Below are 25,044 nucleotides of genomic sequence, written 5' to 3'. Positions count from 1 at the left end.
ATATTCCCCTGTAAATTCAGAGTCCTATTCTCTGAAAACTGGATCTTCTATGGAATCATTTACATTTTTTGATTTTCTAAACTTGACCAGTATCACAAAACTTCTGAACTGGAATCATCTTATGAAACAAGGATCCTTAATTCATAAAAGGAAGAGGGATGCATTTTTTGGAAAATCAAGTCTTTTAATACCGATTCTTTTAACTTTGTTGATATCAAATATTAACACTATGTAAAATATGAAAACTCGGAATTACCATGTTTTATCTATCTAAGTACTTCCCACTATCTAGGAGGTATGATCTGATCAAGGGAATGGACATTAACTCACCAGTTGTTGTTGTTACATATTCCCAATTACAGTAATGAGACCACTTTGGAATGCATTACCTTCAACCTAAACACTATCCCACAGTAATTTCTAAAAACAGAAACAGCCTTAACGAGACAACCTAAACCAAATAAATGAAACTGCTGTCTATAATTCATGTGTTCAATTTAGCCTATGTCTACATAAAAATTACCTTGTAATTTGAATCAAGAGCAGGGCCTTGAAAGGGTTAGTGATATTTGCAATTAGATTTCAGCTGAAAGTCATCAGAGACTTCTGTCCCCTCTCCTGTGTGCTCTTAACAGCATGTGTCACCTTCGGCTACAAATGTGTACACTAGCATCTCCTTCAAGGCATGGGACAAGTTTTATTCCTCTCAAGCTTTTCCATTATGCAAGAAAGTGTTCAATAGCTGAATGAAGGGAGAGAAGAAGAAAGACTTCCACTTCATTATCTTGCATGCCTCTTAGCTATTGATAATTATGAGCTCATTATAGAATTAATTTCACCAATCCTTATAATGTATTTGCATAAGCTTGAGACAAACACCTTAGCCAACTCTGCCCATTATTGTCCTTGTGCCCATTAGTGGACAACAAGTACCTCAGTGTTCTATGGCTATTAAGTACAGAACTGTGGAGTCAAACTCCAGTAAATATGGTTTCACAACTAGCAACCTATGGTGGGCAAGTGCCTTGTTGACAAAGCTATAACAATTCCCTGATCATTTCAGATAGGTATTTCCCTCTGTTTATACTTTCTAAAATATGCTTTAATTTAACATGTCCTTCAAGATAGTCTTTGCAACACTTGCTATACTAAGAGAAAACATTAAGTTCTCCAAAAGGGCACTTCAGCAATGCTGCATAATATATTATATTCCTTGATATGGACAGCAATAAAGCATTCAGAGATCACGTTTTATAGAAGCCTATTTATCAGTGATTAAACCTACATTTCTACAAGTTTTTTTTGGTGGAACTTATGAAATTTGCTAAGAACTAGTACTCTAAGGAGTACACTGTGAATCATATTTCGGCAGTTGAATCTCAAAAATGCTAGTAGATTTGTAATAAATGTACTTTTTAGCAGGCATATATTGATTTAAATATAGGACTGATACTGTTATGACTCATGTTCTATCCTTTGATTATGGCTTTTCAAGGTTGACATACACTGATAATAACGTTTTGCATATTTTCTGTTCTGGAGTTAATAAATCCAAACTTTGCATCTGCACCTTAGTGTGGGTCCTTTGCATGAGATGATGTCTCTGGGGACCAGTGGAATGGCATAGTGGGAAAGCCTGCGATGCCTGCATCCTATATGAGTGCTGGTTTGAGATCTGGCTTCTCTACTTCTGATCCATCTCCCTGCTAATGCACCTGGGAAAGAAGCAGAGCTTGGCAGAAATGCTTGGGCCCCCAAACCCACATGGGAGGCCCAGAAATAGCTCTTGTCTCCTGGTTCTGCCTGGCACAGCCCAGGCCATTGTGGCCATTTGGGACTGTGTGCTTCTCTAGTGAGCAATTTTTATTTATTAGAGGTCATTAAAGGCATGATCGGTGATCATAAAAGCAATGTTCACTATTTCACATGAGAACCCAATCCATTATTTAGACCTCCCTAGCAAGCAAATATATTCTCAGGCAGTATGGCTAATGAGAAACATCTGATGTGATCATAACTAAGCTTCTTCAAGTGACTGTGAGATATTCAAAATCTCATCTGTGCTTTGTAGCTGTAAAACTAAATCAGTCAGTCTTCACTCATGACATTCAACATTAAAAATTGATTTATTTTATTTTACTTGAAAAGCAGAAAGAGAGAGAGAAAGGAAGGGAAAAATAAATGGATAGATGGAACTTTTCCATCCACTGGTTCACTCCTCAAATGCTCACAACAGCTTGTAATGGGCCAGGCCAAAGCTGGAAGCCCAGCACTCTGGCAGGGACCAGTACCACCATCTGTTGCTTCCCAAGGTATCAGGAAACTAAAATCAGGAATGGAGGAATGGAGTCAGGAATCAAGCTTAGGCACTTCAATATGGGATGCTGGAGATGTGGGCTCTAACAAACGCCCACCTCAGTAGAGTTCTGTACACGGTTGGAACTGAACTGCATATGGAGTAACTCATAGTCATTTTCTCTTTGAATTAACTGTACGAGTCTGGTAGGATGGTTCAACCATGTTACAGGTGGAGAAACTGACACCCACATGTAATGGATACAAACCCCCGATACCTCTGACCCTTATTCAGCACATTTTTTTTCAGTCTATCTCATGAACTTTGAAGTTCAAAAGTAAGGTTCCTAAGAGTTCCCTTCTGATCATTACTGTGTAATACAGATATCAACTTGGATTTATTAATGGGTTTTAATTATTGAAATTTCAGTTAAGAAACTGAAGAATATGTAATTCATTGATATTTTATTGTTATTTCTTTTCCATACTTTTTATCTATTATAATCACAATACCTAATTTTCTTCTCGAAGGGTTACTCCATATACTTGGTAACTTAATTGTGTGCTGCTCTTCTGAACACAATCAATAATGATTTTATAGGATAAATAAGGTCAGTCCAGGTTGAGAGGGTTTGTGGGCATGTATGTGTGTGTGTGAGTGTACATTTTAATGCAAAAATCTGTAAGGTTCCTTGTTTTTTTGTCACAGAAAACCCAATAGACAGAACTTAAGAAAGTCGTTTGAAAATTAAGTAATGAAACATGTCAGTGCTGTGGAGTTTTATGCCCCTTCAGACTATTATCTCACAATAAACCTTAATAGGAAAGCTCGTCTGTGATAGACATGCATTTTCTAATGTAGTGACTCAAGGAGTGATGTGTTCTAAAATTGGGAGCAAGTTCTTAGAGGAAATGGCCACATCTATGTGCTAGCTCTAGAACCCTCAGTTTAAAGTTATTGATGACAAATAACTTTGAACTTATTCTTCACACAGTTTGATTTCCTTAAGAACACAGATAAGCTACAGTCAGACTTAATAATCCAGGCTGCACAAACATTGTTCCTGTCTGAGTACCTCAGACTGCTCTCATTCTATCCAGTTAGCAAAGCTCTATGAGGAAGACTTGTGATGTCAGTTTTGCCCATTTGGCTTGATAAATTTTCATGGATTACTCATTAAAACCATCACAGGAATGGACACACATCCCTTAAGCTGATTTCCTTCCCTGGTGTCTCTCAAAAGCTAGAAAATAATGGCCTCATTTTTTTCATGTGAACACAAATTATTTAGTGCTTTATTTTGATACAGCAGCTGATGGGAACATCATTACAATGAAATGATAAAGATAAAATGGATGAATCCAATGAACATTTCTCAAACAGTGACAGCTTGAAGGTATTCCGTTAATTAATCTTCTGTTTATTTCTAGTAACTCTCATCATCATTTTTACATATCTCAAGGCAGTGGACTTTCCCATGTAAGCACGTAGGAGCCCCAGAGAACCACTTTCAAACCCACAGAATTAATTCCAGATTCCACCACTTGTTCCAAGAAGTCTAGACACTGCCTCACCATGAGTTACATGAACAGAGGGAAACAGAATTGAGAGATTGGAAGGGAATCGTGTTTTTGCCCAAGCTGGGACAAGTTGTTTCTGTTACTGTGGAATCGTTGATTATTTCTGTGGGCACAAAGGAAGAAAACCCCAAATTATCAGTTCTGGACTTATTCTCTCTACCCTAAAGTACAACAAAACACTTTTTCAATTACATTTCCTGTGAGATAACTTAATTGTGCCTTTAATTATTTGCAGAGCAAAGAAGGGATAAAGGCGGTCCCCCGTTTCAATTTCAATTTTTACAATTTTAGCTTCGAAAATGCTTTAAAATAATGGATCAAGCTGTCTCCTCTGGAGTTATTACCCCGCTCAGATTTTAAACTGGTGCTCGCAGTCACTGCTATAGAATTTGCAAACTCATTAACAAATTTCAGAGAGGACAGTCAGGTCTTATCAAACCAGCAAAGTCAATGAGAAGGATACAGAAAAGTTGTAAAAATGTGTCTTTGAGGAGAGCCTTGAGTTGAGTCCGGGCTCTGGCTTCCTGCTCAGGTGCATCCTGGGAAGTAGCAAGTAAGGCCTCAACCAATTCAGTCTCTGCCACCCACTTGTGGGCCCTGGATTGAGCTCCTGGCTTCCGGCTTCAGCCCAGCTCAAGTCCCACCTCTGGCATCTGGGGAGTGAGCCAGTGGATAAAGAGCTCTCTCTGTCACTCTCAGTCTCTCAAATCCTGCTCTTCGACAAGGAAGTTGGACAGCAGGAAGCAGAGGTTGTAGCAGATGAGGCCTACAGCAGAGAGTGCTGATTACTGACAAAATTATGCAATTTGAAGTTCCTTTTAGAGAAGGAAGCTTGAGATAGAGGGGACAGTCTGACTTGTGACTTGTCAGAGTTGGGAGAATAGCTGCGTGAGAAACATGGAGTTCTCTCAAGCAGAGGTAGTCCAGACTTTTGAGGGATGTGTGTGTGTGTGTGTGTGTGTGATCCCATCACCTCAGATTAAGGTATGGTGCTTGGACCTGGGATGGTAAGTCAATACATTACGCAAGCTTCCCTTGCCTCAGTAGTAACAGCAGCCTCAGTTGTAAAGCTAAGAATGCTTTCTAAATTCCATGTTACAGCATGAAGTAGACACCAACTGTGTACAGTAAGAGAACACGAGTGACTCTTGGGTCCACACTGAAGCATGTCAGATTGGATTCCCACCTGGACAGCTACTACTCAGCTTCTCCTATATTCAATTCTGTCAATTAAGTGTCAATAATGATGTGGATTGCCTTTAAGAACAGCAATGTGTATGCTTTCATTTTTTGTTGCTTTTCCAAAGGAAAAAAAATTCAGAAATACAACTTTAGGAATATAGGGATTTTTTCCACTATACCCACCCTCCCACACCACCTTCTCCTCCCTTTCCCATTCCTAGTCTCAATCTGCTGCATAAAGATTCCTTTTCAACCAACTTTATAGAAAGAAGACTAACTCTATAATAAGTAAAGATTTCAATAATCTGGACATACACACACACAAAATATAAGAAAAACTGAGAACAAGTTTTACAGTTAATTCTCATATTACAACTCATTGAGGACAGAGGTCCTGAATGGGGAGTAAGTGCACAGTGACTCGTGTTGTTGATTTAACAATTAACACTCTTATATATGACACCAGTGATCACCTGAGGCTCTCGACATAGGCTGCCAAGGCTATAGAACCTTTTGAGTCCAAATTCTCCATCAGTATTTAGACAAGGCCATAGGCAAAGTGAAAGTTCTCTCCTCCCTTCAGAGAAAAGTACATCCTTCTTTGATGGCCCCTTCTTTCCACTGGAGTCTCACTCACAGAGATCCTTCATGTAGAACATTTTTTTTTGCCTGTGCACTGGCTTTCCATGCCTGAAATGCTCTCCTGGACTTTTCAGCCAGTACAGAATGCTTTAAGGTCTGATTCTGAGGTCAGAGTACTATTTAGAGTGAATGTCAGTCTATGAGTCTGTTATGTGGACTGCTTCTCATGTTGGAACATTCTCTCCTTTTTAATTCTATCTACTATTATTACCAGACACTATATCTTATTTATATGATCCCTTTAACACTTAATCCTATCTATGATCAATTTAACACTTAATATGATCACTTTAACAATTAAGATGACATTATTACTACCCAGCTTAATGGGATTTGCAGTCCCATGGTGAGTTTTTAGCTGTACCCTTAGAAGTAAGTCCATAGGAAGGTATGCAGAACTACACAGCTTTATAGTTACAAACTCCCTCCTCCCTCTTATTTCCACTCTTATTTTTTACTGAGATATGGTTTCAAGTGGTTTTATTAACATATGCTTAATTCTGTTAAGAGTTCAATTAATGGTATTAAGAGGGAAAAAAAACTGTTCCTTGAAAGTCAAGACAAGGGCTGTTCACATCATTGATTCTCAAAGAGTCAATTTCACTTCTATAGGTTTCCTTTTAGGTGCTCTGTTAGTTATCATAGGTCAGGGAGAACATATGGTATTTGGCCGTTTGGGACTTGCTTATTTCTCTCAGTATGATGTTTTCCAGATTCATCCATTTTGCTGTAAATGACCAGAGGTCATATTTTTATCACTGTGTAGTATTCCATAGAGTACATATCCCATAATTTCTTTATCCAGTCTTCCATTGACGGACATTTAGGTTGATTCCAAGTCTTGGCTATTGTGGATTGAGCTGCAATAAACACGTGGGTGCAGATAACTCTTTTATTTGCTTATTTCCCTTGGTAAATTTCCCTTGGGTAAATTTTGAGTAGTGAGATGGCTCGGTCATGTGGTAGGACTAAATTTAGATTTCTGAAGTATCTCCAAACTGTCTTCCATAGTGGTTTTACCAGTTTACATTCCCACCAACAGTGGATTAATGTACCTTTTTCCCCACATTCTCACTGTTTGTTGATTTCTGTTTGAAAACCATTCTAACTGGGGTGAGGTGAAACCTCATTGTTGTTTTGATTTGCATTTCCCTGAGGGCTAGTGATCCTGAGAATTTTTTTTCTTGTGTCTGTTGGCCATTTGGATTTCTTCTTTCAAAAAATGTCTGTTTAAATCCATTGCCCATTTCTTCAGCGGGTTGTTTGTTTTGCTGTTGTGGAATTTCTTGATCTCTAATAATCTGGTTATTAATCTTTTATCAGTTGTATAGCTTGCAAATGATTTCTCCCATTCTGTCAGCTGCCTCTTCAATTTTCTATTTCTTTTGCAGGACGAAGCTTCTCAATTTGATGTAATGCCATTTGTTAATTTTGGCTTTGATTGCTTGTGCCTCTGGGGTCTTTTCCAGGAACTCTTTGCCTGTGCCAATGTCATCCAGGGTTTCCCCAGTGTTCTCCAATAATTTGATGGTGCTGGGTCATAGATTTAGATGTTTAATCCATGTTGAGTGGATTTTTATTCTTCATGTGAAAATCCAGTTTTCCCAGCACCATTTGTTGAAGAGACTGCCCTTGCTCCAGGGATTGGTTTTAGCTACTTGGTGTAATATAAGTTGGTTGTAGAAGCTTGGATTGACTTCTTGCATTTATATTTTATTCCATCGGCTATCCATCTGTTTTTTACAAGTATCAGGCTGTTTTGATTAGAACTGCCTTGTAGTATATCTTGAAATCTGGCATTGTGATGCCTCCAGTTGGTTTTGGTGTATAAGATTGCTTTAGCTATTCAAGGTCTCCTTTGTTTCCATATGAATTTGAGCATCATTTTTTCTATATCTGAGTAGAATGTCTTTGGTATTTTGATGGTTTTATTTTGAATCTATAAATTGTTTTTGGAAAGTTTAGCCAGAGTCATTAGGCAAGAAAAAGAAATCAAATGGATTCAAATTGGGAAAGAGGAAGTCAAACTATCCCTATTTGCATATTACATGCTTATAGATATGGGATCCAAAAGACTCCACCAAGTTATGATTGGATCTCATAGAAGAGTTTGGTAAAGTAGCTGAATATAAAATCAATACACAAAAATCAACAACCTTTGTTTCAATAGACAATGCCATGAATGAGGAAGACTTTCTAATATCAATCCCATTTACAATAGTTAAAAAAAATCAAAAACCTTGAAATAAATTTAACCAAGGTTGTCAAAGATCTCTATGATGAGAATTACAAAACATTAAAGAAAGAAATAGGAAAAGATACAAATGAATGGAAAAAACTTCCATGTTCATGGATTGGAAGAATCAATATCATCAAAATGTCCATTCTTCTGAAGTATATTGAAAAGCAATGGTGAGAGTGGGCATCCTTGTCTTGCTCCAGATCTCAGTGGGCATGCTTCCAACATTTCCCCATTCAATAGGATGCTGGTCATGGTTTTGTCATAGATTGCCTTGATTGCATTGAGGAATGTTCCTTCTATACCTAATTTGCTTAGGGGTGTTGTATTTTTCAAATGATTTCTCTGCTTCTATTGAGATAATCATATGGTTTTTGTTATTTAGTTTTTTAATGCATTGTATCACATTGATTTGCAAATGGTGAACCATCCCTGCATACCAGGGATAAATACCACTTGGTCTGGGTGAATGATCTTTCTGATGTATTGTTGGATTCTATTGGCTAGAATTTTGTTGAGGATTTTTTCGTCTATGTTCTTCAGGGAATTTACTCTGTAGTTCTCTTCCTCTGCTGCATCTTGTTCAGGTTTAGGAATTAAGGTGATGCTGGCTTCATAGAAAGAATTTGGGAGGATTCCCTCCCTTGCAGTTGTTTTGAATAGCTTGAGAAGAATTGGAGTTAGTTCTTTTTTAAATGTCTTCTAGAGTTCAGCAGTGAAGCCACCTGGTCCTGGACTTTTCTTTTTTAGGAGAGTCCTTAAAACTGATTCTATTTCCGTCTTGGTAATGGGTCTGTTTAGGTTTTCTATGTCTTCATGGCTCAATTTAAATAGGTTGTATGTGTCCAGGAATCTATCCACTTCTTCTAGGTTGCCCAGTTTTTTGGCATAATGCTCTCTGTAGTAGTTTCTGATGATTCATTTTATTTCTGCAGTGTCTGTTGTTACATTTCCTTTTTCATCTATAATTTTATTGAATCGAGTTTTCTTTCTCCTTTATTTTGGTGAGTTGGTCCAATGGTGTGTCAATTTTGTTTATTTTTTTTTTCATAGATCCAGCTCTTCATTGTACTAATCTTTCGTATTTTTTTGTTTCAATTTTGTTTATTTCTTCTCTAATTTTATTTATTTATTTTCTCCTACTAGATTTGGTTTTAGTTTGCTGTTGTTTTTCTGAATCCTTGAGGTGCATTGATAGTTCATTTATTTGGTGCCTTTCCAATTTCTTGATGTAGGCATCAATTGCTATAATTTTTCCTCTTAACACTACTTTTGCTGTATCCTGTAAGTTTTGATATGTTGTATTGTTGTATTTGTTTCCAGAAAATTTTTGATTGTCTTTTGATTTTTTCTATGACTCATTGTTCACTCAGGAGAATATTGTTCAGTCTCCCTATGTTTGCATATGTTCCAGAGATTACTGAGTTGCTGATTTCCAGCTTCATTGAGTTGTTGTCTGAGAAGATGCATGGTATGATTTTGATTTTTTTTGAATTTGCTGAGACTTGTTTTATGGCCTGGCTTGTGGTCAATCCTAGAGAATGGCTGCAGGTCCAGGTGAGGAGAGATGGGGGAGGGAGATAAAAATAGGGGTGCCCAACCTCTGTTTGTTCCTCTGTATCTTCTCTTTTTTCCTGGGTGGAACTTCAAAAACAGTTCTTCAAGCTTTCCCTCCTGCTGCTATTTGCAACTCCATGGACATGCGATTTCCCATCTCACCTGGTCCACTGGGGCCTGGCGCCAGCCTCCCCAGTCCATGCCTCAGTCACGCCTCTACTGCTTCCCTTTCTTATTTGCTCTTTCAGCATAGACCTGCCCAGTCTCTGCTGGTCTCCTGGGCTTCCCTTCGTGAATTACCCATGGCTCTAACTCTAGCATTTATCTTCTCCCTTTTTAACTATTTATTTTATCCAGCCTGACTCGGATCATCCTGTTGCTATACTGCCATCTTGGAACCCCCATGTATGCTTTGATAATGTTGTATGTTAGTATTAATATCTAAAGCAAAGTATTTGCTTTTTATGTTATTATCATAGAGATAACAATTGCTGCAATTGATTATTTTCCCTGATGAATAGTTAGAGGTAAATTCAGGATAGGATATACTTTTTCTACTGGGAGTGATAGTATGTGAAGAAGGAAGAGGAATTAGTGAGTTTGACAGATAATGGGAATTCAGAATTCACAGGTGAATATGTGGGCCATATTTTCCTATCCAATTCTCTAACATAACAAAAATGTAACCCATGGAGAGGTGTTTACTAACCTATTAAACAAGAAATATGGATTGTTCTCACTGTATTCTGGAGTGGGATGATTTGCTGTTGGCATTCGGTAAAGGGAATACCAAAGACACTTGGACACTGTCTTCAGCCAGGAAGTTCACAAAGCCTTATTTTATACCAGATTGTGAAGTAGTCATCAGTCCATTGGTCACAGGCTATGAATATTTATTTCCATTTGCAGAGAAAGCAACTTTCATAAATGTATTAGAAAAAAATCAAAGCCCATGAGGTTTAAGCATGTGCACAAATCTTAAAGCAATAAAGGTAAGAGATTACACTATGGAAATGTAGCTGAAGGAAATGAAATCAGCATATGAAAGAGTTATCTGCACCCCCTATGTTTACAGCAACTCAATTCGTAGTTGCTAAGATATAGAATCAACCAAAATATTCATTCACTGATGTGAATTTACTGTGGTAAATACATATGATGGATACTATTCAACCATAAAAAAAGAATGAAATCCTATCTTTCTCAGCAAAATCAATGCAATTGGAGACAATTATACTTAGTGAAATAAGTCAATCCCCAAAACACAAATATCATTTTTTCTCTAATTTGTGGTAACCAATATATAAAGTATAAAAAACACAAAAAAAAGTATATGAGTGAAACTGACATTTTGAGATTTGATTAGTGTTTATAGTCCTTGTGTATACTCTTGAGGGACAGTGATTTTTCTACTTACTGATTGTTGAATGCTTTGTTTAGTGGTTAAGCTTGAGACTATAAAGGAAATTGAAAGCATGTCATTATAAAAATTAAAAGGTAAATAAGATGAGAAGGAGGGAGAGTTAGATCAGGGAGGGTGGAATGACAAGGTGGGGAACATCCTATGTTCTTAAAATTGTATTTATGAACTACAATAAATGAGTTTCCTTAATATAAATAAAAATAAATTTAAAAAATTATGTCTTAAGATTTGAAACAACTGTATATAGAAACTGTTAATTCTCTTTCACTCCTCAATTTTTTTGTGTGTGATAGATATGTACTCTAGAGAAACAAGGAACAGTGGAAAGATTGAGTGGACAGCTAGGATCACTCAGGAGGTAAAGATAAGTCAGTCAGACAAACTTTGAGGATTAATTTTCTATCAGATTGCAGAATGGAGGTAATTTTTAATGATAAAATCATATTTACAGTGGAGTAGTGGGATTAATTCATTTAATTGAAAAGAGAATGGGCAGTAAGTAAGTAGAAAATGTAATGAAAAAATATGATTAGACTAAAAGTCTGACAACTTATAAGAAATGCACAAATTAGTTTAAAAGCACAGCTTAGCAAAACTGACACAAAAAGAAATAGAAAATCTGAATAGCCCTTTATCTACTAAATAAATTGAATTCACAATTCAAAGCTTTCCTGCTATAAAAACTTTAGTTTTATAACAGGCATTTGATGCAGCTTGTTAAGACACTCTTTGGTATTCCCACATCTTATATGGATGGCCCGTGTTTGAGTTCTGGCTCTGTTTTCAATTCCAGCCTCATGCTAACACACATCTGGGAGGTAGCAGGTGATGGATGAAGTAGTTAGATCCCTGGCACCCACATGGGAGCCCTAGTTTAAATTTTCAGCCCTGACTTTGGCCTGACTCAGCCCTGGCTTTTGTGGTTATTTGGAAAGTGGACCAGAGGAGGGAGGATCTCTCTATCTGTGTCTCTTGCTCTCTGCATTTCAGATAAATAAAACTTTTAAAAAATAAAATAATTAAAAAAAAAAAAACTCTTAAGCTTCAATTAGGTTCCCTGGTGAATTTTCTAAACATCTAAGGAATTAATAATACCAATCTTACATGACTTTTTCAAGAGAATATAGAATAAGTTCTGTTTCCAAACACATTACAATGAGATAGCATATTCCTTACAACAAAATTTGATATTCAGTCCAGTATCTCTCATAGGCATTTATGTAAACTTCTTAAGTAACATTTTAGACAACTAATCCAGTTACATATTTTACACCCGCCATATATATATATATATATATATATATATATATATAATGTAAAGGTGGAATTTATTTCATAATTACATTGAATTTTAACATTGGAAAACCAATTACCATAATTCACTACATTGATAGAACCAAGAAGAAAATTATAGCATTGCTTCAAAAGATTTAGAAATATAATTTATGAAATCTAATATCTGTGGATGGGTATTTTGCTTAGTGGTTAAGATGTCAATTAAAACACCCTGTCCCATATCAGATAATTTGGAATCAACACTTGGTTATGGCTCCTGACTCAAGCTTCCTACTTATATAGACACTGGATGGAAGTGGTGATGGCTTGCGTAATTGGAGTACTGCCTCCCATGTGGAAGACCTGGATTGAGTTTCTGGCTCTGGGCTTTGGCCAGCAAAGCTATAGCAATTATGGGCATTGGGGAAGGAATCAGAAGATGGGAGATCTCTCTCTCTTAAAAAACACTAAAACAAAACTGTAACAAGATAAAAACTTCTTAGCATATTATGAATTATGAGGATTAGGAATAGAAATTTATCTACAAAATTCATACAGCTAACATCACAGTTAATAGTGAAAAAACAAACATTTTCCATTTGAATTTAAGAAGGAGATAAATCTGTCAATCAACACCTCTTTGAATGTTGTGTTTGAGATTCTACACAGTATGGTAAGAAAAGAAAAGAAATTAAGTCATAAATATGGAAGATATAAAAGTGTTATTATTCACAGATGATATGATGTATGCACAGACATTTCAAAAATACTGAAGAATAAAGAATAGACTGAATAAAGCAATTTAACAAGGTTACTGGATATAAATCAATATAAATTGTATTTCTATTTACCAGCAACAATTAAAAATTAAAAAAATAAACTTGTATGCTTGTAGCGTAAAAAATCAAATACCTAGAAATGCATAGAAAAGGAATGAAGATTTTATCATGAAAGGAAGCTTTCATGAGAGAAAATAAGTAAGATATAAATAAATGTAGAAACATACCACATTCATTAATTAGAAGAAACAATACAGTTAAATATCAGTTCTTCTAAAAAGCATCTTCACATTCAGTGTAATCCCAATTGAAAGTCAAGTGATTTTTTGACAAAAACAAGGCCATTCGTTTATACATATATGTAAATGGTATTGGTTATCCAAGAAAATTTTGGAGGAAAAACAAACTACTAGATATCAAGAGTTATGAAAATGTGTCTTAATTGAATGATCCATCATGGGAAGCGGGATACACAGCAGACTCATAGAATGGCAGATGCCCTAAATAGCATTCTGGCCTCAGAATCAGCCCTTAAGGCATTCGGATATGGCTGAAGAGCCCAAGAGTATTTTAGGCATGGAAAGCCAAGACACTCTGGAAAAAAAAATGACCTAAATGAAAGATCTCTGCGAGTGAGATCCCAGTGGAAAGAACAGGGCCATCAAAGAAGGAGGTACCTTTCTCTGAAGGGAGGAGAGAACTTCCACTTTGACTATGACCTTGTCCAAATATGATCAGAGTCAGTGAACTCAAAAGGCTTCCATAGCCTTGGCAATCATGACAAGAGCCTAGGGTGATTACTGACGCCATAAACAAGAGTGTCAAATTGTTAAGTTAACAACAGGGGTCACTGTGTACTTATTTCTCATGTGGGATCTGTCAATGTGTTGTCCAATGTGAAGTAATGCTATAACTCAAACAGTATTTTACATTTTGTGTTTCTGTGTGGGTGCAAACTGATGAAATCTTTACTTAATATATACTATATTGACCTTCTGTATATAAAGGTAATTGAAAATGAATCTTGATGTGAATGGAATGGGAGAGGGAGCGGGAGATGGGAGGGGTGCGAGTGGGAGGGAAATTATGGGGGGGGGGAGCCATTGTAATCCATAAACTGTACTTTGTAAATTTATATTTACTAAATAAAAAAAGAAAATGTGTCATAATTAAGATTGTTTGGTATTGCTGCAAGGATTGAAGAATAACCAATGGAACAGAATACAGAGATCAGAAATAGAAACATATACATCCATATGATTCCTGCTAAAAGTGCCCCTGCAATTCAGTATGGGAAAGAATGATCTCTCCAGCAGTTAAGCTGTAGCCCCTGGATAGTTCTACAGATAAAATGACCCTGAGTCCTTTCTCATGTTATACACAATTGATTTGAGATGAATCATAGATGTAAAAATAAAGTCTAATCATGTTTCTTTTAGAAGAAGAAAAGAGAGACTTCGAACAATCTTTGGAAAAGCAAAATTTCTTAGACATGGTTCAGGAAGAGCTAACCATAAATGAAAAGAGTGATAATTTTGGGTTCATTAAATTTATGAACTTCTGACTTGCAAAAACTTTCAGGGAAGATATTTGCTATATACCCATAAATCAGTAAGAAGACAGAAAACAATAAAAATTAGTTAGAATAAACTATTAATATATAAAACAATTGATCAATTTCCCCAAAATTCCAATGATTACATTTTATATAATGCCACATATATAGCAGTTTTGATAGGGCAAAATTTTGGAAATGGAGAACAGATTCATGATTGCCATGAGTTTGGGATAGGAGCTGGGAAAATAAGGAGGCAGGTGTCATTGCAATAGGGAGGTGTTCTTACAGTACAAAATGGTAAAGAATCTTGAACGTGGTTGGTAGAAAAACTTATTTGGGTAATAACACTGTATAACTTAATTCTTTTTTTATTTTATTTTTATTTTTTATTTTTGACAGGCAGAGTGGACAGTGAGAGAGAGAGAGAGACAGAGAGAAAGGTCTTCCTTTGCCGTTGGTTCACCCTCCAATGGCCGCTGCTGCGGACGTGCTGCGGCTGGCGCACCGCGCTGATCCGATGGCAGGAGCCAGGTGCTTCTCCTGGTCTCCCATGGGGTGCAGGGCCCAAGCACTTGGGCCATCCTCCACTGCACTCCCTGGCCACAGCAGAGAGCTGGCCTGGAAGAGGGGCAACCGGGACAGAATCCGGCGCCCCGACCGGGACTAGAACCCAGTGTGCCAGCGCCACAAGGTGGAGGATTAGCCTAGTGAGCCACAGCGCCGGCCTAAACTTAATTCTTACACAGATGAGAAAATGTAAAATTTAGAAATTTGAAATAAAGTTTATTGGTTATATCAATGTCCATGTCCTAGCTTTCAAGTTACATTATAATTTGCAAAATAGTACCATTGGAGAAATTAGGGCAAGATACTAGGGAACTTGTTATATGATCCCTTACAACTGCATGTGAATTCACATTAATCTAAATAAAAATTTTATTAAAAAAACAAAACCCCTTTAAATATATAAAAACATATGGCCAATGCGCATATGAAGCATAATTAATTTCACTCTTTTGTTCATCAGGTAAACAAAAAGTATCATGATAAAATACTATATTCAAGTCAGGATGATAAAAGTAAAAATGACATATGATACCAAGGGTGGGAGAAGATATGGACAACAGGAACCCTCATCCACTGTGAGTAGGAGTTTAAATTGGCAATCTTCTCTGTAAAACTGGCAGTAGTAATGAAGAGGAACATTTGTAAAACATATGACCAAGGCATTCTATTCCTAGGTATGTGCACAACAGAACATCTTTTAACTATATACCAAAATAAATGTAAAAATATTGAAAGTAGCATTATTTATAATGGTTTTAACATGGTAGCAACATAAATATTGAGAGTAGAGTTAATAAATTATATAATATAAAAAATGAAACTAGTGATTATTACGTGTCTGTATGAATCTCGCAGACATGATGTTGAATTGAAGAAGTCAGATAAGGGAGTTCACTGTGGTGTGCAGAAGACCAAGCTACTTGCTTGGGATGCCTGCATCCCACAACACTGTGCTTGGTTCAAGACCTGCCTATTTCACGCTTCTGATTCAGCTTCCTGCGAATCTCCCAGGAGGTAGTGAATGATGGCCCAAGTGCTGAGTTTCTGTCACTCAACTGGGAGACTCAGATGGTTTTCTGTTTTTTTATTTTATTTTATTTTATTTTTTTGACAGTCAGAGTGGACACTGAGAGAGAGAGATTAGCCTATTGAGCCGCGGCGCCGGCCTCAGATGATTTTCTGGCTCCTGGCTTTACTTTGGCCTGCTCCTGGCTGTTGCAGTCATTTGAAGAGTGGACCAGTGAAGGGAAGATAAGTCTCATTCTGTCTCTCTCTCTCTATCTCCTCTGTCATGTTGTCTTTCAAATAAATAAATAAATCTTAAAAAGAAGTGAGAAATAAATCTTAAAAAGAAAAGAAATACTTCATACTATTGGATTCCATTTACTTAAAGTTTAAAAAGCAAATCTCGGTTTGCAGAAGTGAATATTGTGGATACTTTGGGGAGATAATTAAAAGGTAGGAACATGAGGCAGACTTCTGTGATGGCAGCATCTTGATCTGGGTGATGGATGCATGAGTGTTCACACTTAGTAAAATTTATTGAGCAGGAAGTGAATAATAGACTTTTCCTTACATTTTTTATTTCAGTAAGTGTAGTAATAATGAAATCATGAACAGGAAAGATACACTGATCTTGGATGAGAGCCAGGACAATTTATCCATTCAAAGGCATATAGAGAATGAATTCGGATGTGAGAAAGTTGGTCAATTTGTTCTCTTTGTCTTGAGTTGAAAGTAAGAGGTAGTAGAAGTGAGAGTCTGAGAGTAGCTTTGAGATAGTTGTCTTGGAGAGTGGGAGATTGAGTCAACTAGGACTAGGAAGGAAGATTAGTGGGCACTGCTAACAGTCTACTTAACAATTGTGCAACCATTTGTAGCCACAAAATTAATGTGAAATCCCTTAGCAAGTTGCTATGTTTTACTCTGCTTACATGCAATCATTCAAAAGAGTGGAATACACTGAGAATTTCATGAATACTCAAGTGAAATAAAAACAAGTGTTGTACTCAGAAGAGTACAAAAGAAGAAGAGGGAGGTAGGGCATTTGAAAGAAAACGATTCCATTGTTCCACAGTGGAATCTAAGCTGGGCCTCTATTTGATGGAATGAATAGGAAATCACATTGAACAAGTAGGAGCAATAAGGAGAAAGGCAAGATTAATGGTGTCAGAATTATTGCGATAGGGTTCATGAAGGAAATGTATAGGAGGAATTAGGTGACTGTCACGTTTGAAATTGAATGAGTGCTTGAAATTCCAATCAGAGCAGGTGCAGTGGTAACTGGTGACAGATTCTAGGATAGGGTAGAGCAAGATCACTAGAGGTGAGTAATTCAGGCAACTGACAGGCCAATGTGCTCTTTTGTTGAATCCGACTTCAGATGCCTTAATTCACTTTTCAGTTGCATTCAGTCAAAAAATTTGAACCCCTTCTATGTGCCAAGCATTTTGTTGAGTAAACCGTATACACTTAAAGCATAGTTCAAGCAATATTTCCCGATGAATTCCAGAATAAATGGGTTTGGTTACTGACAAATTAAGAATCCTCCAGAGTTCATTTCTTCTTGCTGATCTTATAAATATAGAAAGCTATTTAATTTTATGCATGATTTACTATTGCCAATCTTATACTCATTGTAGTATCTAGGAACAGAGTAGTTAATGAAATCCCCATCAACCTGGACCTTTTGTCTTTATTACTTACCTCTGTAGTCCTTCCTTTCCACATTTCAATGTTCTATCTACTTATACTCTCCTTAACATTATCTATTATTTTTTTCATGTTATAATGGTTTACTAGTTAAACAAATATTTAATTCTGTAAAGTGCTGACCTCTTTAACTGAGAGAGGCTTTAAAATCAAGTCAACGTTTATTAGCAGTCTCTGAACTTGAAATCTTCAAAAAGGAATCACTTTAATAAATGATTTGTCTGATCTATTATTGGGAGAGTTCTTCCAAGAACTTCTATGAACACTGACCCTCTTCAGTTCATGTAATTGTTCCTCTGGGGGACGAGGCTTGTTCTTTATTTCTTAAATGGAAGAACTGAAGGAGTTTGTCAAGAAGACGAGTGAACTAAGAAACCCTCAATATGCCTGGAAGCTTTGTTGTTTTCTATTTAAGTTTGGTGACTAAAGCATTAAACTGGGCTGGGTAAAGAGACTTCAGCCAAAGTGAAAGGGAACTCATCCAGACTACCACACACATAGTAAATTCCATTTCCACACAAACCATTTCCTCTCAATGGTCTCAGGCCCACACAGGGTGAAAGCCAATTATCCCAGTAGACTTGAGTTGATGACACAACTCTACAGAGGAAATGTGGAAACTGCCCCTAAATGACCTTGGAAACAGAGTTCAGACTTTACAAGAGTCAACAAACATATCCCTTTTCTAATGTGGTTGCTTTTCAGCCAAGAGGTTTTCAGAGACAGAACATCACCTACTCAAGTATCTAGAATATTCATATCAGTGATTGATTCAACATGGGTGGAGAACAAATGAAGGCAGGGAGAAAGGAAGGGGAAGCAAGACAGAGCAGCAGTCTAAAGAGCAGTGAGATAATAGAATGCAGCAACATGTTAGAAACTTGCAAACAGGTCAGAAAGCTATTAGACTGAAATAGTTCCAGGAATTCTACATATTTATGGGGAAAACGTTTAAATGGTACTGCTCTATCCATATAAGCATAGGCAATTTTGGCAATACAAAACATAATGGAGGAGTTTCTGCCAAGCTCAGATATTATCATTCTTATCTCCAACAGCATAAAGAGCTCAAAGAGGCAAAGGCTGAAGCACAGGCAGGAGGGCTGAAAGAAGTCCAGATCCTACTCCTTAGGCAAGAACTGAAGGTCAGCTAAAACACAGCTTCTTCCTTCCCGCCTCCTCCCCTCCCCTCCTCCTCCTCCTTCCCTCTCCTTCTCCTCTCCCCGCCCCTTCTTCCTCTTCTTCTGAATAATAAGGTTTTAAATGAAGGGGTGGGGGAAAACTAGCAGAAAAATAACTCAGAACCAGTAAACAAATATTTCTCTACACCCTATTTGTGTTTGAAAAGAAACTGGATCTAATAACAAAATAAATTTGTTTCTTTAAAAATCAAACTGCATCAGGACAAAAGGAGTCAGGAGAATAAATGTAAAAAATAAGATCTCCCATTAGAGGAAGCACTTGTCTAGGAAGAGATGACAAACACATAGACACAGTTCTCAGGTCCACTGTTGAGAGGTTTTCTGATGGTGGATGAGAGTGGAGCCAGTGGTAGGGGAATAATTTAGTCTTGAGGAGGTGGAAAGAGCTGCATGTTAGGCCAGGTTAGAGAAGTGAGTTCAAGAAAGAGGCTCATTTTTCCCTTTGCAGTTAAAGGAAATATGGAGAGGCTGATTATCACAATCGATTAATTTGTAAGTTTGAGTTGAAGAATGCACACCTGATAGACTTCATTTTCTTTGTAAAAACATCAGCGAGTTCACTGTGCAAAAGAAGTGGTGTAGTATTGTGAGCGGAAAACTGAATGCTGTAAATCTTACTTGAATTGTCTGAATGAATATTTGCATTGAATTTCATTCCATTGACAAATCAGAGAGAAAAATGTCATTCAGGATAAATGAAAGAATGTCAATTCCCTTTATGATTATTAACAGTGATAGTGAGGGTGCTGGCAAGAGGGCAGTTGAAGAAATACACAATGTTTTCTTTGCTGGAGAAGGAAAGAAATAAAAGGCAGGAGGTGATGGTCACAGAGGAAAAGAAGTAAAGAGAAGAATAAGTGCGTTAAAGTGAGTAGGAGGGTTTCAGGTTTCAGAGAGGGTGTGTTATGTTCATGGCTAGAGTGGCATGAGGTGAAAGTCCTCAGAATTAGGGAGGTCAAGGCACACTAACTCCAGGCTATTAGTAAGGTAGCAATTGGAGGCAGGAGGACACTGGTGTTATAGTGAATCTGCAAACAGGCAAGGAGATCAACAGCAGAGAACATTCTGGAATGGTGTTATCGGTAAAAGAGGAAGGGATTTGCACAAGATTGAGAAGACACAATGTTGATGTAGACTTCTTACACCTCCTCCCAGCTCTGTTAACTGGAAGGAAAGTGAATCTTCCATTTGAGAGGATGGCTGGAGAAGACACGTTCTTAGAAAGAACCTGATTTTTGGTAAAACAGGAGGAGAGAGAACTTTCTGTTCAAGGCAGGAGAATGTATGAGAATTTATCTCTGGGTTTATAAAAGTGCTGTCAGAGAGACACAGGAGAAAAGATAGTATATGAAGTAAGTTGTAAATGGATGTTCCACTTGGCAAGCAGTTGAGTGTCTTGGAAACAAAAACTGTATGAAGACAGAAGCCCCAGCAGGACTGAATTAGATTGGGGATTCAGGAGAAGAGAGTAAGGCTGGTTGGCATCCAAGTTCCAGCTAGATCAGGTAGATCCTCTGATTATTTCACCAGCCTGATCTATAAATGGATGCATGCAATGCTAAAACTATGACCGATTTGGTCTGTAAGTATCCTTCCTTCTCCCCCCTCCCACATCCTCTCATTCTAATTCTCTCAAGAATTAGGGCAAAGAATGAACATTTGGATTCAAGTTCAATGTAAACCTAAGCAGATGTTCCCTCTACTGAATTTTGCCAAAAGGATAAATCTTGAAAAATGCCAGTTAGAAACCATTTTGGGTATTATTCCAGACTCATTAGAATTTTCACTGTTGCTTACCAGACCTTGAGAAGGGATACCTAACCATACCTCCTTATAGTTCTTATTGATCAGAATACCTGGAAGATATTGAGACCTTGCAACCACAGTATAATCTAGCAGCATAAATGAACTTGTTCCTTTCAGTTTTGTTTTCTGTTCTTTGTTTTTGTGGTTGCTTTTCTTGAGTATATAAGTTATTATTCTTTGGGGGTAAACTCACATACTTACATAGTTTTTATTGGTGCTTTCTAATTCAACTCATAGAAAATACCTGTATTTTGCAATTATATTGTTTTATTTTCAACCATCTAGATGTTTGACAATATGTTATTTTGAGGTTGATAGTCTATAGTGTTAGTTTAAGATTATAATATAAATCTAACAGCAAGATTCAAATAAAATTAATAATGTGTATGATGCTCATGGTAAATATTCAAGTATTCTGGAAAAAAAGGCTAAAATGTAGATATCAGTGGATTTTTGGAAAATATTATTACCTAATTAAAAGTAGGATTTAGAAGTAATTTTCCATTTAAGATTTTCAATAAAATGTGAAATGAGGTCTCTTTGAAATAACATCTGCCAATAAAAACACAGGAAAATATGTCTATTTTGAGATGTCTAGCATGATAAGAAATGAATGAATATGTTATCTTACGGTAAAATGGAATCAAACATTCATGTTTTAAGGGATTTTGATAAATATTCATGAAATAATATCCACAAAGTTCTTAGCATGGGGCTGAGGACTCATTAACATTATAATAGATGGAAACCATTATTTCATTGTTATTATTATTAGTGGGGAGAAAAAGTCTGTTACTTAATAGTTTGGCAGAATTGGAAACCAGATTGGCAAGAAATGCTCACCAATTTTCCCATGAATTGTAGGACCTCACAGGCGTGGGCAACAGATACTCGCCCTTCATGAAGAGACAGTCATAAGAGGGTAAAGCAACAAGCCCTGTTTCTGGAAGAGAGCTGGAAAGGGGAACATCGGAGCACCCAGCCCAAAGGGGAAGGAGACCAGTGCTCTCAGGGGCAGGAGCCCACACCTGTGGCAGGAAAGACTGGTGGTCGCCCGAGGGCACGTGAGCACGGAGCTGACCCTTTATACTCAACTTGAAATTGTTTGAATGATCATGTGTCCATTGCTGAGCAACCCCGCGTCTTCACTAACATGACCCTGTGTGGGATTTCTGTGAGCAAATAGGAAAGGGCGCGACTTTCACCCCCAAATCCATGCAAATCCACTTGAGTGAGGGCAGAGAGTAATCGTAAATCTCTCAATGGCTCAGGTCATAATGCAGAAAGCTTCAACTTGCAAGCGGTAAGGGGTGGGGGATTTTGGCCAGTCATTTGGTTTTGAACCGAGAGAGAGAGAGAAGAATGGATAACAATGTGTGGATGCCCTATTGTTTACTATATATAGTTCTAAATATTTTCTTCACTGGGGGCTGTTTTTGGGGCGTAGGGAGTAAAGCTGCCAACTCCAATGTTAGCATCCCATATGGGATCTGGTTCACATTCTGGCTGACTCACTGCTAATGGCCTGGTAAAAGAAGAGAAAGAAGGTCCAACAGTTTGGGTCCCTGCACTCATGTGGGAGACCCAGATGATGCCTGTGGCCCCTGGCTTTGGCCAGGATTAAATGCTGCCCTGGTTATTATGACCATCTTGGGGAGTGAACCAGGGAGTGGAAGACCCCTCTCTCTGTCTCTCCTTCTTTCTCTGAACACTGACTTTCAAATAAAAATAAACTTTAAAAATTTTCTTCACTGAATTACAACTTCTGTGTAGTATCATACCCTTCTTCTTTCCTCACTTTGTGATCCTTGTCATGAACCCTATAATATATGATTTTAGTACACCTGGTTTCAAGGAAAATATTATGTGTATGTGCATATGTAATAGTTACATATGAGGTGACTATGGCAAAATGTTAAATGTTGTTAAATCTCAGAAAAAGATGTTTACTTGAGTTTCTGCAAGTGGGAACCATTCTGCTCTCTGTGGAGCAGAGTTCCAGAAACAATGTTTTCTCTTCCCTTGTGTAGTGCAGTGCCAGCAGGTGAGGTCATAAGAGCGACAGGCACTACACCGCCACGACATGGAGGACTTAGCTTTCCTGTGGCTTTTCAATGGATTTCTTTTTACATGAAATCATTTTGAGCTGGATGTGCAATTGTTCTTTGAGATTGAGGAGGTGATATAAATTCAGAAGGGGAAATTAGACAAAGTGAAAATGAATTTAAAAAAATACATAACATCATCAACTCTGACAGAATCAGCCAAAAATGTACCAAATAGGGATAATCCAGTCCCCTGAGCTTCACCTATTAGGCAATTAATCTTTTCTTATCCTAGCAATAAAATTCAATTACTACTGGTGGAGCTGTCTCCAACAATGGTACTTGGCTATCCATTTAAAATGCTTATCCAAGTCCAATTGGCCTAATTACTTGAAATATTTTCACCAATAATGAAAAACTTTCTATAATTAAGACTCTAATTAACAGAAGTTTTGAGATCTCTTAGGAAATACACATGGAGTATGACCACCACTAATGTGCACCCAACTTACAACTAAAAATCCATCACAGTGCTGGAATTATACCATTAGAATTAAATGTTAACACATTTGGAAACTAGTACTTTACAACAACTTATTGGTTGGCCCCCAATAAGGAGTTGGGAGAATCCAAAGGGTGCAGGATAGTTTTCATGAAGGAAAGGAGACTATAAGAACAGAACTGATTGAATAGGACCAAATATATAAAATTATGATAAAGCTTTTAAAAAGCTTAAGAGAATATATAACAGAGAAAGTGTAATAGAAAGAGGATATTGGGTAGTTCCAAAATAATCAATTTGTTTGCACTGGCCCTGCACATACTACTGAATGTTTGATCTAATATATTCCAGCACCCAATTTCTTCTGTCATACCGCTCCACACTCTTACCTGATTAAATTTCCCATACCTTTCCAGTGTTGTTAAATGCTGTATTTCTCTATGTACCACTAATTTAACTCTTCTGTTCTATTAATTTTAAGTCTGACTTTTCTAAATTAAATTTGATCTAGTGCTTGTCACCCAAATACTGTCTTTCTATTAGATACTTTGCATAATTGATGAACTCATGCTTATCTCCTCAAGTACATGTGGGTATAATAAAATTCAGATACAACTAGGTCTTTGATAAGCTTTCCAATAAAAGACTGCTATGGATTCCTTTTAATGGGTATCTTGCAAAATATATTCCAAGAGACTAAGTTCTAACAGGTATTCCACATACAATACAACTCTGGGTGAATAACTGTGAGGGATGATAGAATAAACCAAACTAAGCGGGTTTTTCCCTGTTCTGGGAATGAGAGTTCTTTTTCTATTTTCCATTATTTACAAGCACTGGTTTTCTCCTATAAAAGGCTACTAAATCTTTAATGTGCAAATATTGATGTTCTTAAAAGGACAACTACATGTGCTACATTTCCCAAATGGAAAAGGCCTTGGAACTTTCACTTTCTAAGTATGACACAAATAGTAACATCTTGCAGGACCCTGGTGTTCTCACCTGACTTCACACTGCAGTCACCTGGGGAGATTCCACAAACTACTGATACCTGTGTCCCACACATGGATATCCTGATTTAATCGTCTTGCAGTGTGTTCTGGTTATTAGAATATTTAACACACCACAAAATTTTAACTTGGCTACCCTAGGAGAATGTTTGGAAGATTATGCTTAAATATCTTCCCCAAGGAATTTTATGTGACCAAAATAGCAATGAAGTTTAATTGATGAATTTGTGATGAGTACTCTGAATTTTGATTGTTCTTCCATGAAGTTTTATCTTGCATTAAGATCAGGAAAATAAAACAGAAAAAAAAAATCCCCAAAGCAACTGAAAGCAATTATGAAGGGCACACAAGATAAATAAATATACGTGCAAGAAAATTTCTTCCCAACTCTACACAGGATTCTTTCTGCAGGCAGTGAGAGAAAACCAAAAAAAGGGGGATAACCGTCCTCATTAGCAATGAGTCAAAGTGAATCTGTAGACAATGAAGGTCAACTTGGGCATGAAATTGGGGACTCAGTTGAGAGCTTTGTTTCTAGTTTTGTGTATTTTATAAATACAAGCAGTGAATAATCAGGATTAGATACTGCCAGTTAGGAAAACAGCCTTAATATCCAAGTACAGGATAATCCTCTTAACTGATACTGACACCAGCAGAAACTAAAAAGGG

General features: G+C 37.1%; 1 protein-coding gene across 19 annotated transcripts in view; it reads right to left on the bottom strand.

Moving 5' to 3' along the window:
• The window catches only part of RBMS3 (RNA binding motif single stranded interacting protein 3), a 1,620,164-nt gene that overhangs the window by 21,582 nt on the left and 1,573,538 nt on the right, over window positions 1-25,044 (bottom strand). The gene's annotated exons all lie outside the window — the stretch shown is intronic.

The sequence above is a fragment of the Oryctolagus cuniculus genome, chromosome 4 (assembly GCF_051225735.1).
Source record: "Oryctolagus cuniculus isolate XC-2025 breed Fujian yellow rabbit chromosome 4, ASM5122573v1, whole genome shotgun sequence".
NCBI classification, from domain to species: domain Eukaryota; kingdom Metazoa; phylum Chordata; class Mammalia; order Lagomorpha; family Leporidae; genus Oryctolagus; species Oryctolagus cuniculus.
This window is presented reverse-complemented; position numbering and strand designations above follow the sequence as displayed.